This window comes from Mustela lutreola, chromosome 9 (assembly GCF_030435805.1).
Source record: "Mustela lutreola isolate mMusLut2 chromosome 9, mMusLut2.pri, whole genome shotgun sequence".
In the NCBI taxonomy this organism is placed as follows: domain Eukaryota; kingdom Metazoa; phylum Chordata; class Mammalia; order Carnivora; family Mustelidae; genus Mustela; species Mustela lutreola.
In genome coordinates, this window is record NC_081298.1 from 109,318,656 (window position 1) to 109,333,933 (window position 15,278).

Consider the following 15,278-nt stretch of genomic DNA (forward strand, 5'->3'; position numbering starts at 1 on the left):
TCTTTTTTCCTCTCACACCTGGTGCTTCATTCGTCAGGGATCCTGTCAGTTCTTCCTCCGAAATACAACCAGAATCCGTCAACATCTCCTGATGCCTGCTGCCATCATGCCCCATCTGACACTTCGGGGTGCAGCCCCCACTGGACTCCTTTCTCCCCTTGCCTCGCCACAGCCTATAAAAACAAGTCAGATAATCCTGCTTTCCTGCTCAGTACCATTTCCCTCAGAATAACGTTCCAAGTTCTTCTCTTGGTCCACAAAACTCTCCATGGTCTGGTCTGTGGTACCTCTGTATCTTTACTTGTGACTCAGTTCACTCCACTTCATCTTCTCCTCTTTACCAGATTCTTTGAAGTCCTTTGATACGTAAGCATGCACCTGCCCCAGGACCTTTGCTCTAGCTGCTTTCTCCTCCCAGAAAATTTTCCTTCTGCAGGCTCTTCCTTTCCTTTCAGGTCCCTTACCATAGAGGCTTTCCTGGGCCACCTTGTATAAAACAGCAGCTTCCCCTCCATCAGTCTTTTTTTTTTTTTTTTTTTTTTTTAATAACTAAGAAATAAGCCTCATATTGTGTGGTCTTTAGTAAAATACTAAAACACAGGAAAACTTTTAATGAAACATTTCTATTCCAGGGATTTGTTTGAGCATTAAAAATATTTTTCCTAGTTCACTTGAGTTTACAGAAGGATTTCATCTGTTTCTGTAGATTCACTTCTTGGGACAAGGATGTTAAGAGGCCAGGTGTAAGGCAAGAAGTTCCATGAACATTTGCAATAAAATAACCCTCCATCGTTCTTCTATCCCTTAATTAGCCCTGCTAATTGGTTTTACTTACCACTGCTTGGCTTTAATTTTGTAAATGGTCTCCTTGCTCTTAAGGAACTCCATGAAAGCAAAGAACTTTGCCTTATTTTCTGATCATCAGCAGAACCCAGAACAGTTTTGGCATTTGTTCTGTAAGCTGTTCGTAAGCTGTTGCTGAATGAGTTGAATGAACTCCTCTTTTAGTGGGTTTAGAGGGGCTGGCTTGGGGAAGACATTGGATACTATGGTGGAGATCTAGGCATGGCGTGATTAAGGCCTAGACGAGAGGGGTGGCCTCAGGGATGTGAAGAAAGGAGTGAATGAGGGAAGAGTCTTTAGACTGGATACCGCAGGACACGGATGCTCGCTTGGTCACACTTCGGATGACTCTATTTTATAAGGGTTTTGTTTCAGACTCAAGAGTTAACCGTAGGTGCTTAGAGCCTCCTGCTGTCTGGCCCACCCCCGCTGCCAGTCCCTTGTTCTGTGATCCTGGGCCCTACCCCAGTTCCTCAGCTCTCGCCCCATAACCCTAACCCAAGCAGCTAAGCCTGAGGTTGTAGACCCACATTTAGAGGAAAGCTTAAAGTGTCTCTTCCAAGCTAAGTAGAAAAGAACAAAATAAGTTGATCTGTGATGTGAAAAAATGTAAGGGTATATAAAGGTACTAGGTTTTACCCGAGTGCTTGAATTTCTTTAAATTTTGTAGATGGTTATTTGAAATTCATAATTTGACATTATGCTTTGTTTTTAGCATGTAGTTCATTTTCATAGAGGGGTGGAGTTGGCCGATAATCATGGCTTTGGTTGTGAGGCTGTAACTCCGCCTCATCATTGACTTGCTAGAAGCTGCCCACGTGGCCAGCAAGGGGCCTAGGACATGTAAAGAAAAATTAACCCGGGCGCCTGGGTGGCTCAGTGGGTTAAGCCGCTGCCTTCGGCTCAGGTCATGATCTCAGAGTCCTGAGATCGAGTCCCGCATCGGGCTCCCTGCTCAGCGGGGAGCCTGCTTCCCTCTCTCTCTCTCTCTCTGCCTGCCTCTCCATCTACTTGTGATTTCTCTCTGTCAAATAAATAAATAAAATCTTTAAAAAAAAAATTAACCCAAACTTGGAAATGAGGAAAAAGGATACCTCCATGTCCTTTTAATATCATACCTGAGCATTGTCTAATAGGTCCACTGAAGGGCTATTAAATCTCTAGGGGGACGTATCTTTGTTTCATGGACTTCTACTAGCTGTTAGGACTCAGAATCTGTAAAGTTACATGTTGACTTACAGAGGTAAGTCGCATGTACCTTTTGCTTAGTAAAAATGCAAACCATTTCTGTCTGGTTGAAAAGATAACCACAGATGTTATAGTTTTATTGTATCATAGAATATTAACTAGTTTTATATGTAATTTAGTGCAATGAACTAAATGTTTGTGCTTCTCCCCCGCACCCCCCCTTGGCCCCAAATTCATGTTGAAATCCTATTCCCAAGGTGATGGTATTAAGAGGTGGGGGCCCTTGGGAGATGACTAGGTCATGAATGGAATTGGTGCTTTTTAATTTTTTTTTTTAAGATTTTATGTATTTATTTGAGAGAGAGAGAGAAAGAGTGCACATGAGCAGGGGGAGGGGCAGAGAGAGAGAAGCAGACTCACTGCTGAGTGGGGAGCCCAACTTGGGACTTGATCTCAGGACCCTAAGGATCATGACCTGAGCTGAAGGCAGATGCTTAACTGACTGAGCCACCCAGGAGCCCAGGGTGGATGAATGCTTTTATGGAAGAGAGGCCAGAGAAATCCCCTGCCCCTTTTGCCATGTGGAGTCACAGTGAGAAGATGCCTGTCTATGAGCCTGGGAACTGGTCCTCACCAGACACCTGTTCTGCTGGCGCCTTGATCTTGGCCTTTCTGGCCTCTAGAACTGTGAGAAATGAATTTTTTGTGACTTATAGGCTGCTCAGTTTATGGGGCTCTGTTCCAGCAGCCCCAATGGACTAAAACACTATTATTTATTACAGTGTTCTTTCCCCTAACTGTCCATCTCTTTTTCTCTAATACTGAGAACCAGCTTTGCCATCTTCCTGGCTCCCTCACTGATGAGTTGAATAAATGTGGTTAGTATATATTTGACCATATGAGGCCACATTTCATCATTTTGAAAATGGTGCTTTGACAGAGGAGATAAAATGTCTCACGTGCTAGCTGTGTAAACCCAAACCTACAAAATGATGTCAGTGTCTCAGACTACATATGTAAAGGTCTTAAGCTACTTTCCCCCCATCTTATTTCTATAAAAAAAAAAAAAAAAGGTTTTTTTTTTTTTTTTTAAGTAGGCCCCATGCTGGATGTGGAGGCCTTGCAGGGCTTAAACTTACGACCCTGAGATCAGGACCTGAGCTGAGATCAAGAATCAGACACCCAGGGGCTCCTGGGTGGCTCAGTGGGTTAAAGCCTCTGCCTTTGGCTCAGGTCATGATCTTAGGATCCTGGGATGGAGCCACATATGGGGCTCTCTGCTCAGCAGGGAGCCTGCTTCCTCCTCTCTCTCTGCCTGCCTCTCTGCCTACTTGTGATCTCTGTCTGTCAAATAAATAAAATCTTTAAAAAAAAAAAAAAAGAATCAGACACCCAAATGATAAAGCCACCTAGATGCCCCCATCTTATTTCTATTTTTGAGTGTGCATTTCTCAGGGACCCCTGGTCCAAAGGTGGGGACAGAATGTTACTCTTTCAGTTCAAGCTAGACCCACCATTTTACTCTGCTCATTCCCCTTCCTATTTCCTTTTTTTTTTTTTTGTAATTTTTTTTTTTTAAGATTTTATTTATTTATTTGACAGAGAGAAATCACAAGTGGATGGAGAGGCATGCAGAGAGAGAGAGAGGGAAGCAGGCTCCCTGATGAGCAGAGAGCCCGATGTGGGGCTCGATCCCAGGACCCTGGGATCATGACCTGAGCCGAAGGCAGCGGCTTAACCCACTAAGCCACCCAGGTGCCCCCTTATTTCCTTTTTAATCAATTGATTTTAAAAACATAAAGAACATGATCCAGCAACGAATCCTGACCAAATCTATAACTGAGGTCGGGGGTTGGCTCTGCCAATCACCTTCTCCACCGTCGTCTGAGGGGCTCTAAACGGGACGTCGTAGTTGCTTGTGGAGCAGGGGGTTGGGCTGGGACTTAGATGTGTGGTCTCGCATCTCATATACTTTAGGAGACAGAAGGCCTCAGCAGAGCTGCTGTGTGGGGCGGTGCAGAGCCTGGGTTGACTTATTGTGCATGGCCTTGTCTTGCTCTGGCATTAGTGCCCCCTGGAGGCGGCTCAGTTCTGCCCCAACTCTCACTGTGTGTGTAATTCACCAAGGTTGCCAATATCCTGGTGGGGCTTAATTCTGCCCTAAGGGCCAGTATGGAAGCTCATCTCCCTACCCACCTCCTGGAGGTGTGGAGACAAATGAGAGAAGGACCCTCCCCGCCAGATGGAAAAGTGTTATCTGAGAGTTGGAAATATGGGTAAAAGATGACTCCCTATCCTTTCAATATGGCCCCAGAAAACACTGCTTTGTGCAGGGTCATTATTCTGCAGATGGGAGAAATTGTGGCTGCTTCATTTACGGGGTCCATGTCACTTAAGACCACCTTTTTATCTTTAAGGTGGGTGGGTGGGGGGTCTGGGGGGCTATAGTGTTCCAGAAATGGCTTCATTTTGTATTTCCTCAGGTCAACAGTTGAGACAGTTTCTGTTCTAAGAACCTTTGAAAGTGGTTCTTGTTTTTCTAAGACTGTTAACCAAAATTTAAAAAAAAAAAAAAAATCACCGGTAAGAAAACTCAAGAAGGTCTCCAGCTATTCTCTAGGTCAGCGAGCCCAGGTTTCTGTGGCTCCAGAGTGAGTGGCCACACCCAAAAGTGGAAGGGGGTGGGGGCGGTGGGGGCTCCAAGTGGAGCTTGTTCCAGGAGGAATGGGTGGATTTTCCTGGTGGGGAAGGCCCACAGCTGCGTGCTGACAGAGCTGGACCAGGGAGTGGGTCAGAATCTGCCCAGACAGATTCTGATCTGCGAGCTGGCCTGCCCTGAAATTAGGGGAATCGTGGGCCATGCGTGATGTGTAGAAGACTTCTTTTTGTTGAGATTGTGACTCGTAAAGGTATTGGCCTCCTTGGTCTCATTTAAAATGCTTATGTTTACAAGGTGACTTTACTGGGTGCAATGTCCATGAATGTTGTATTTCTAACCTGCTGTGTTGTTAACCTCAAGGAAAAATGGGTTTGCCTTACATTATTGACTCAGCTTGTTGGAAAACGTTACCGTGGTAGAGATGGACTTGGGGCTGCCATTTTGAAATAACCTCAAGCTTCACCTGCTCAGGTAGGATGCATCTTCTCCTTTTATGCACAAATGGATTTTGGAAATTTTCTCATGGTTTGATACATGCAGTGGGACTGGTTTCACTCCCCTTCTCCACTCTTTCCTAGGGCTTACATGTATGCACCCATAATATACACACACACACACATGCATGCACACATGAGGATTTTTTGAAGTACAACTCAACACTACAAAGAGACTCCTTTAGGCTGAGAGCACACAGGTCTGCTATGGTGAGTTCCGTTTTGGCAGTCTGATTGTCTTGTGGTTATTCTACCCTGAGGCCAGACCACAGTGAGGGCCTCCCCTGTCCCCACCCAACCACACCAAAGTCGGGGAAGGGAACATGGGGAACACAAGAAGAACTTGGCCCCATCACCTGTGAGAAGGTGACCACAGGAGCCTCCCTTGAAGGTCTTGGGATGGGGGGGACTTCTTCCCAGCTCCTGTCCCTGTGGATTCTGTCCCTGTGGGTTAGAATGTATGGCCTGATGTAAAGTAAATGAAGGTCTTACTCATCCATCTGACTCTGTGTCTGACCAGGTATCAGTAAACAGTTGGAAATGCACTGTTACTTACCCTCACCTGCTGAAGGTGGCGTGCTTGGTGAGTTTGCTAGCCAGCTGGATACATTTCTATCAAATAGCATTGTGGACAGGGAACATTTCTTTGACCTTTCCCTAGCATACTTCTCCTTCCCCAACTACTTTCCTGTCTGCCACCATCTATCATCCATCTGGCATTAAATTAAATTAAATATTTTACAAGTGAGTCCCATGAGGCTTTGTTTTGGAACCTGGATTCAGAGAATAAGGCACATCACTGTGTTTTGGTGGTCTTTCTCGTTATTCAGAAGGGATGAAATCGTTCTATGATGGGAGCTAGCAGGACTAATATCTTCCACGGTTAAAGTGGTAGATTTTAGGGAGGCCTCACTCCCATGTAGCTGAGCGCCCACATGGACCTCAGACGGGCGTGGCCTGGAACAGTGGCTGTGCGTGTGGCCCTCAGTTGCTTCCTATGGAAATTGGAAATGATTGTATCTGCTCCACAAAACCAGTGCAGATACTGAGCCCTGTGTGTGGCTCCTGGGTAGGGAGGGCTAGTAACTGAGGGTCACTGTTGTCCTTGGATTGGGGAATACGCTATTGTAGGCAGGCTGAGGTGGCACAGCACGCCTGTGGAGGAGGACCTGGATGCAGCCTTCATGGAGAAAAGAATGTTCCCAATCTTGGCTTCTACAGGACAGTGGGAGTGAGCCCCCCAACTGGCTAACGCAGGAAGACTCTGGGCCTGGCGCCCCTGGCCGCACCTGGGGCTCTCTGGGAGTTCTGCCTCCTTGTTCCAGATTGGTTACCTACCCCAGATTGAGTGGGAACTCCATGACAGGTGATGACTGGGAGAGTGGCCTGAGGTAGATACAATTTGCCAGTGCGGCTGGGAATAACAAGAGGGGGCAGGAGGGGAACACAGACCCTCATGCAAAGGGGTGGGTTTTGAATTCCGTGGGTGAGCTACTTCTTGTTTTGAGATATGTCATTTGTCTCTGTCTTAGAAAACCAGCCCTGCCTCTCTCACGTCAGCTGACTCTTGGATTTTGAGAGTGACCCTCTTACAGGCTTCCAGCAAAACCCTTCTGAGGTAAACTCCTTACAAAGCCTCGTGCAGTATTCAGAGCAGGGTGAGAGGCAAGGGGCAAGGCCTTTGGGTTCTGGAAGAGCTCTGGCCCCCAGCGATGTACTCAGGCTAGCCCATTCTGGTGTCCCCGTGGGAGACCCAAAGCTGAGACCTGCTGGGGCTGTTACTGGAAGCATCTGCCTGTAACTGGGCCCTGAAAGGAGTTACAGAGAATCTGGCAGGAAAAGGGGTCACTGGGTGAGCTGGCTTCCTCTCAACTGCCCCTGGTCATTTCTGAACTAAAATCTGGCCCCAGCCCTCAGGCGTGACCCCCGATCCCAGACACCTGCAAATGGTGATTTCCTCTCACGGTTCTGGGTAAGTGTAGTACAGTGCAGCTAGCAGGCATTTGGACAAACTGTTTGGACAAACTGTTAAAACCTTTGGACAAACTGTTAAAGTATGCAAGTTGTGGGGTGATGCATGTAGCAAATTTTTATTACATATGAGTGTAAATATATAAAGTTCTGGAAAGTTGTGCACTAAACCAGTGGCAAAGATTGAGAGAAAAGGAGAACTTTAGCTTTGTACATTATGGACTTTTTTTCCTCCAGAAATTTCAGATAGTCTTGAAAGCATGGCTTATCATATAATACCTATACTCTGTACTTTCCCTGCCACTTGACAACCTCGGAAAACACAAAACCAGTTGTAGCCTCAAAACTTCCATTGACTCTGCGCACATCTGCACCTTCCAGTCCTCTCCACACCCTTCTGGTCCCAGGGACCCCGGGTCTGATCGCTGAGCTCCGAGGCCTCGCTGCTACTGCCATCTGCTAATTTCCTTTGTGATCGTGGGCTTTACTACTGACGATTTTTCCTCATCAAGATTCAAGCTCCCAAAACCATCCTTTGCCTTGTAGGGAGGCAATTTGGGGAGATATTTTTCATAGGGCAGAGGGGAGAGGGAAGAATCTGGAATAATACAAACTCAGAAACGGATCGAAGAGCCCCACAAGGCTTTCGATTTCTTCTTCCCTTTCTTCCCTGATGCTTTTGCAGGATAAGCTTCCTTTGTTTTCCGCTGTGCCTTGTCTTATTCCCCTCTACTTTGATTTTTTTTTTTTTTTAAGATTTATTTATTTATTTGACAGAGAGAGACACAGCGAGAGAGGGAACACAAGCAGGGGGAGTGGGAGAGGGAGAAGCAGGCTCCCCGCTGAGCAGAGAGCCCGATGCGGGGCTGGATCCCAGGACCCCGGGATCGTGACCTGAGCCGAAGGCAGATGCTTAATGACTGAGTCACCCAGGGGCCCCTCTTAACTTGATTTCTTTTAAGAAATCAAACTCCTAGGTTCATGGAAGGCTGTCCCGAACGCTGAGTTTGCCTTGAAGTAGTTTCCTCTCTTAACTGTGCTCTGTTGATAAACGTATCACAACCACATTTTCTTCGCTCAGAGAGTTGGTAAGGTGCCATCAGAGCTCTAGGAAATGTGAACATATCACCCTCCGTCCTCCAAGGATTCCATAGATATTCGGCATCAAACGTGGCATATCCCCACCCCCCCCCCACGTCCCCCACTCTGCAGGCTCCACAGATTGCCTACGGCCACCTTCAAGCTGCCGGACTTCTGCCTGGAGCAATCGGGTAATTAATTCCTGAGACACTAAGTGGGTGATGGAGGCTGGGATCCACAAGCAGCCAGGCCTGGGCGGTTCAGAGACACTCTCCTCCTCTGGCCATCCGGCCTTCCCTGTCTCTGCTGTGGGCCTCCACAGGCTGCCCCATGCAGGCTCCTGCCTCCCTGCAGCTCCCTGTGCCTGCTGGCCATCGCAGTCTGCAGGCGGTGTGGACCTCGGAGTGTGCTCAGCCTGTCCCAGATTCATGGGAGTCAGAGGGCGGCGTGAACGGAGGCGTGCATGTGCCTTAGCACAACCCTTCAGACTTGGGGAAGGTGTGCGTGAGGAAGGACTTGGGTATGACTCCAGTAGTTATCACACAAATACAATAATAATAATTGTACAAGAATAAAGAGAGAGCTTGCCTGTGGCAGTGCCACTGGAGGGTTGTGTGGCCCTGGTCGAGTCCCCTTCCCCAGCCTGGCCTCACCTCCAGGGAATCCACTCTGCCTTCCTCCCTGCTGGAGACCCTGGGCTCGCAGCTGCGGAGGCCCTGCTCACTTTCTGCTGGATGGGCTGCTGTCTCGGATTTCTCAGAGCCTGGCTGAGGAGCCGGAGGCGGGCTTCTTAAGGCACTCTCCTTCAGCCTAATGGGGTTGACCCCCTCTGAGAATCCCAGGGAAGGTTGGACCTGCCATCAGTGACAACACACAACTTGGGTGGCATCTTAAGACCTGCAGCCTGGATTAAGAGCTGGAGTCTTAGGGAAGGGCCTGCTCCTTGAGCTGCAGGGTCAGCCCTCTGCCCTCCTTTGTGTAGGGACCGGGAGCTGTGAACGGCCAGCCAGAAAGCGGGGGGGAGTGGTGATGCTCAGGATGAAGGTGGGGTGGTCTTGGGCCCCAGGAGAGGCTTGGGCTGCAGTGGTGGGGTGGCTGCTGGCAGGGCTCGAGGAGATGCAGAGTCCTGGGGGGACCTCTCCCACATGCCCACGGGAGACGGATGACTGACCCAGGGCATTTCTTAACCATACACTAGTCACTTCTGCCAACCCTCCCAATCCTGCCAGTGGCAACTGGCGAGATTGTGGAGAACACAGGACGGCGGGGACAGGACTCTGGGGAACGCTCTGCCCCAGCACGGCCCCTCTCCCTCCTCTTTTCCCTTCTCTCCCTCCCATCTGGGCTGCTCTGGCCTCACAGGGGTTGTCGGAACCATGGGGTTTGCACTTAACAGAGTCCCCCAGGGTCGCAGTTAATGTTCTGGCAGAAAGGGCCTGCACCGCACCTTGCACGGCCGACCTCCACTCCCAGCCCTGCCCCTGGCATTTGGGAGAGACAAAGCCCTTTGGGGAGCTGCCATTCCAGCTCCATTCACTCCCTTCCTTGCATTTTCCTTTAAGACTCTGCAGCGTGTTTTGTACTGCTGGGAATTCAGTCCGACGAACCAATAGCTTCGTTACTCAGCATAGCGATGAGAGTTATGCGTCCTGGCTGTCCGCCCACTCACCGGTCACCTCTCTGGCGACTGCCCGCTGCTGGCTGGCCCTCTGTGTCCACACATGGCTGGAGGCGGCCCAGGCCTTCTACCCAGGCCCAGTCCATGCAGCAGGCCCGAGGCGGATGCTCCTTCTGGGAGAGAGGTGCTCTTGACCTTGTTCGCCTTGGGCAGGGGTGGGGGTTGGGGGGGGTGGGAGGTTGGCCCCTGAGAACTGTGTTCAGACTCCTGGGATCTGAACCTCCTGCCGTCACACTTGCTGGGGGCGGAGGTGAGATTTTCTCTTCCCTGGAAAGTTCAAGTCTTAGAAGGGGAATGAGGACTTTGTTGACATGTTTTCCCTCTTAGCTGAGTCACCTGTGGTTTTTGTTCCCAGAACCCATTCTGCTGCATTTGGGTTTAGGGGGGAGCCGTGTGTGTGTCTTGCTTCTCCCACAACTGAGCCGAGCCTTGCCTCACCCCTTCCCACACCCCGGCCTTCCAGGGAAAGCTTCTGGGCGTGTGGTAAGCAGCTTTCTAGTGGTTGAGAGGAGAAACAGAGAGGAACATGTCGGTTTGCCTCATTTTGCACATTTTTAGTTTGGCAAAAACAACCCACCCAAACCAGCCTTGCACTGAAGTCACCTTTTAGAAACACTACGTGGCCTCTTGAACCCAGCGGTCGTGGTCCTGGCACTGGCCCTTGCTGGTGCTCCGTTCTTAGCCAGGTCTGGCCTGCTCCCCGCGTCCTCCCCAGCCTGCCCGGCCGCAGAGCTTCCTTTCCCACTGCTCAGCACCGGTCCCTCTTTATTGGTTTGCAGCAGATGGCCCCAACTTGATGGTGAACCCTAGAGCGGTGGGAACATTCCTGGAAAAGCAAATCAGAGTCACTGTAAATGAAAACAGTTCAAACACGGCAAAGCTCAGGGAAGAAAGTGAGTTTCAGTTGAGATCCAGCATCCCGCACCCAAGCAAGCGCTGGCCACGTTTGCAGTGATGTCTGCCCGCTGAGTTCCCTGGGTGGGGCACCAGGTGAGGTTCGCGGGGTCTTACCCAGATGCTATCCCGCCGGCCATCGCTGTGATGGGAACCGGCCAGCGCGGCACTGCCTTGTCATTTCTTTTCCACTTCTTCCCCTTCCTGGCCTGGAATCTACTATAATATTTTGTAAGATGTTGGTTTTGAAAGGGTCTTCACTGATGGCCTTGGCTGATTATTCAACACACTTTTTATTTTTATTTATTTTATTTTATTTTTTAAAAGGTTTTGTTTATTTATTTGACAGAGATCACAAGTAGGCAGAGAGGCAGGCAGAGAGAGAGGTGGGGGGTAAGCAGGCTCCCTGCTGAGCAGAGACCCAGATGTGGGGCTCGATCCCAGGACCCTGAGATCATGACCCGAGCCAAAGGTGGAGGCTTAACCCTCTGAGCCACCCAGGAGCCCCTTCAACACACTTTTTAAAGATTTTATTTATCTATTTGACAGAGAGAGAGAGAGAGAGAGAGAGCGCGCACCAGCAAGGGGAACAGCAGGCAGAGGGAGAGGGAGAAGTAGGGTCCCCTCTGAGCAGGAAGACCAATGAGGAACTTGATCCCAGGACCCTGGGATCATGACCTGAACCTAAAGCTTAACTGACTGAGTCACCCAGATGCCCCCAACACACTTTTCTTGAGGGGCAGAATGACGAGTGATTAGGAACAGACTCCACAGATAAACTGCCAGGTTTGGAGCCTTGAGTGCACCTGTCTGACGCAAGACAGGTCACATAAACTGTCTGTGCCTCGGTTTCCTCATCTCCACAATGGGGATGAATAAGAGCGCCTACCTTAAACATTTGTGCTGGAGCTTGATTAATGTTTATTATTATTATTATTATTATTTTAATTGGGGTATAACTGACATAGGACATTATATGAGTTCCAGGAGTACATGATTTGATATTTGTGTATGCTGTGAAATGATCATTGCCGTAAGTCCAGTTATCATTTTTCATCATACAAAGTTACACATTTTTCCTTGAGATGGGAATATTTAAGATTTACTCTCTTAGCAACTTCCAAATATGCACTACAGCACCATGAACCGTAGTCACCATGCAGTACATTACATCCTCAGGCACATTTATTTTATAACTAGAAGTTTGTACCTTTTGACCCCCTTCACCCATTTTGCCCGCCCCCCCCCCAACTTCCCCTTCGGGCAACCACCAATCTATTCTCTGTGTGTATTAGTTTTGCGCCCTTAAAAAAAAATTCCAGTGTAATTAACACGCAGTGTTATGTTAGTTTCAGGTGTACAACATAGTGATTCAACAGTTCTGTACGTTTCTCAGTGCTCATCACCATACGTGCACTCTTCGTCCCCGCATCTGTTTTACCCATCCTGCCCCCCCTCCTGGTAACCTCCTGTTTGTCCTCTGTATTTGAGAGTCTGTTTTTTTTGTTTGTCTCTTATTTTTTCTTTGTTTTCTTAAATTCCACATATGAATAAAATCAGGGGATATTTATCTTTCTCTGATTTAATTTTACTTATGCTAAGACCCTCAAGGTCTGTTCATGCTGTCCCAAATGGCAAGATCTCATTCTCTTTTTCTTTTTTATGGTTGAGTAGTATTATATCTATCTATCTATTTGTCTATCTGTCTGTCTATCACATGTTCTTGATCCATTTATCCCTAAGGATATTTCCATATCTTGGGTCTTGGCTCTTATAAATAATGTTACAATAACATAGGGGTGTATACCTCTTTATGAATTCATGTTTTTGTTTTCTTTGGGTAAATACCCAGTAGTGGAATTACTGGATCATGCGGTATTTCTATTTTTAATTTTTTGGAGAAAGCTCCATACTGTCTTCCGCAGTGGCTGCACCAATTTGCATGCCCACCAATAGTGTAGAAGGGTTTCCTTTGCTCCATATCCTTGCCCACATTTGTTGTTTCTTGTCTTTTTGATAACAACCATTCCAGCAGGTGTGAGGTGATATCTCCTCGTGGTTTTGATTTGCGTTTCCCTGATGATTAGTGATGCTGAACATCTTTTCATGTGCTTGCTGGCCATCTGGATGTCTTCTTTGGAAAAATGTGTATTCAGGTCCTTTGCCCATATTTTGATCAAGTTGTTTTTGTTTTATTGTTGCTGTTACTGAGTTGTTTGAGTTCTTTATATATTTTGGATACTAACTCCTAATGGTATATGATTTGCAAATATTTTCCGTCAGTCAGTAGACTGCCTTTTCACTTTATTGATAGTTTCCTTTACTGTGCAGAAGCTTTTTGCATTGATGTAATCCTACTTGTTTATTTTTACTTTTGTTGCCCTCACCTTTAGAATTGGATCCAAAGAAATCATTGCCAAGGCTGATGTCAAGAAGCTTACTCCCTACGTTTTCTCCTAGGAGTTTTACCTCAGTTTCATCAAGGTTTTTTTTTTTCCTGGGGTTTTATCTTATTCTTTCATTTCAATTCTATTCATCTGCTTTTTCATTTTCTTTGGCTCTCTGCATTTGTATGCGTATTCTGTGAAGAGCTACCTCTCCCAGTCTTAAACGATAGGCTTTGTGTAGGAGTTGAAACTTATTGTAAGATATTGTCCTAGCTCTTGGCTGTCTCTTGAACCTTTGTGGTTGTCGAAGCAGGCTGATTTATCCTTGAGGGGTCCCAGTTGTTGGGGGTTTGCCAAGATGGGCTGATGTTCTGAAATGAGGGATCTCCATCAGCTCCTAGTTTCAGGCTGATTGAAAGCCAGAGCTTCAGGCAACAGCTTTTTTTTTTAAAGCTCACTTCATTCATTCATTCATTTTGGAGAGAAAGAGGGAGAGAGCACACTTAACAGTGGGGAGTAAGGGTAGGGGCAGAAAAAGAGAATCTTGAGCAGGCTCCATGGCCAGCCCAGCACGGAGCCCAGTGTGGGGCTTGATCTTACCATGTTGAGATCATGATCTGAGCCAAAATCAAGAGTCAGGCGCTTAACCACTTGAACTACACAGGCGCTCTAAAACAACAATTTTTAAAGTCTGCAAACATATGGGGCCTTCTGGGACCACAGGTGCCAACCCTGCTAGCCTCCAACCAGGTGCTATGGAGGTATCCTCTGGGTGGCAGTTGCAAAGCTCAGAGCTCCAGATGAACGGATAAGCTCCTTTCTGGAAGGTACCAGTGAGCTGTCGTGAGGTCAGCAGGAGTGCAAAGAAACCAGCCTACATTCCTTGGGAGGCTCTGCGGACTCTCGATGTGTGATGAACCTGACATGTGCCCCTTAGACTAAAGATCCAGAGAAGGAAATAGACCTTTTCTTCACAGGAAGAGTGGCTGTGTTTCAGTCTGCTGTCTGCGCTGTGCCCTGGGAGGTAGCCTGCCAAGAGCCGTCTCTCTGATGGTTTTAGTCCTGAGGGACTCAGAAACGCAGTTACCCCAGCCACCAGAGCCTGGTGTTCAAGGGTGTCCCCTCCATGAACTGTGTGCCTGCTGGCTTTAATGGAGCTGTGGGAGAGAATGGGGGGGAGGCGTGCACCCACTGGCATTAGTGGAGGGGGGAGCATGGGGGCTGTGTGGTGTCCACTGGCACTAGGACAGTAGGGTACCTGCTGTGCCCCTCCATCCCTGACAGAGTCCCAAAGGCCCTGTCCCTCTGGCAGACGCTCAGAGATTAGCCGATGAATCTCTCCTTTGCGTGAGGTCTAGCTTTCCTAAACTGCGGCCTTTGTGCTGGGTGAGTGAGTCTGTTCATAGGCCTTTTAAGAGCAGAGTCTCAGTTCCCTGCTGTGCTTTGCATCTCCTGGAAGTCAGCCCTGTTGTTTTCAAAGCCAGATGTTTGGGGGGCTGTCTTCCTAGTGCAGGTCCTGAGGTGGGGGTGCCTGATGTGCTATGCAAACTCCTCACTCCTGGGGGAGACACTCTGTCGTTGTGAGATCGCTTCTAACCGTGGGTCGCAGAGCCAATGTTGGGGCTCTGGGGGAGACCTCTCTCTTCCTCTTGTACCTATCTCTAGTGATCCTTTTCTCCTTTGTTGTGTGTGTGGGGGGCTGTTCCTCTGTCTTTTAGGTCTTTTTTAGATTGGATGGGTCTGTGGGAGGAGCCAAATTCAGGATATTGTTATGCTGCCATCTCGAACTGCCACCACAACTGGGTTTCCAACAGGGCCTGGCATGGGGCCAACACCGAGCCGGAGTCATATTGACTGTCTGTTAAGGCGTAAGCCTGGGGAGCACGGAGAGTCAAGGCTACGGCAGCTCTTACTCATGCGTACGTACACAGCAGCACGGGGAGGGCTGTTGGATAGAAGTCAGCTCAAGATTTCTACCCATGGTGATCCCAAGGAAGGGCACTTAACCCAGTATGGGAGGGCACAGAGAGCGTTGCTCCTGCAAGGGTGCATCAAACCTCAGCACTCCTCGTCCACAGAGAGAA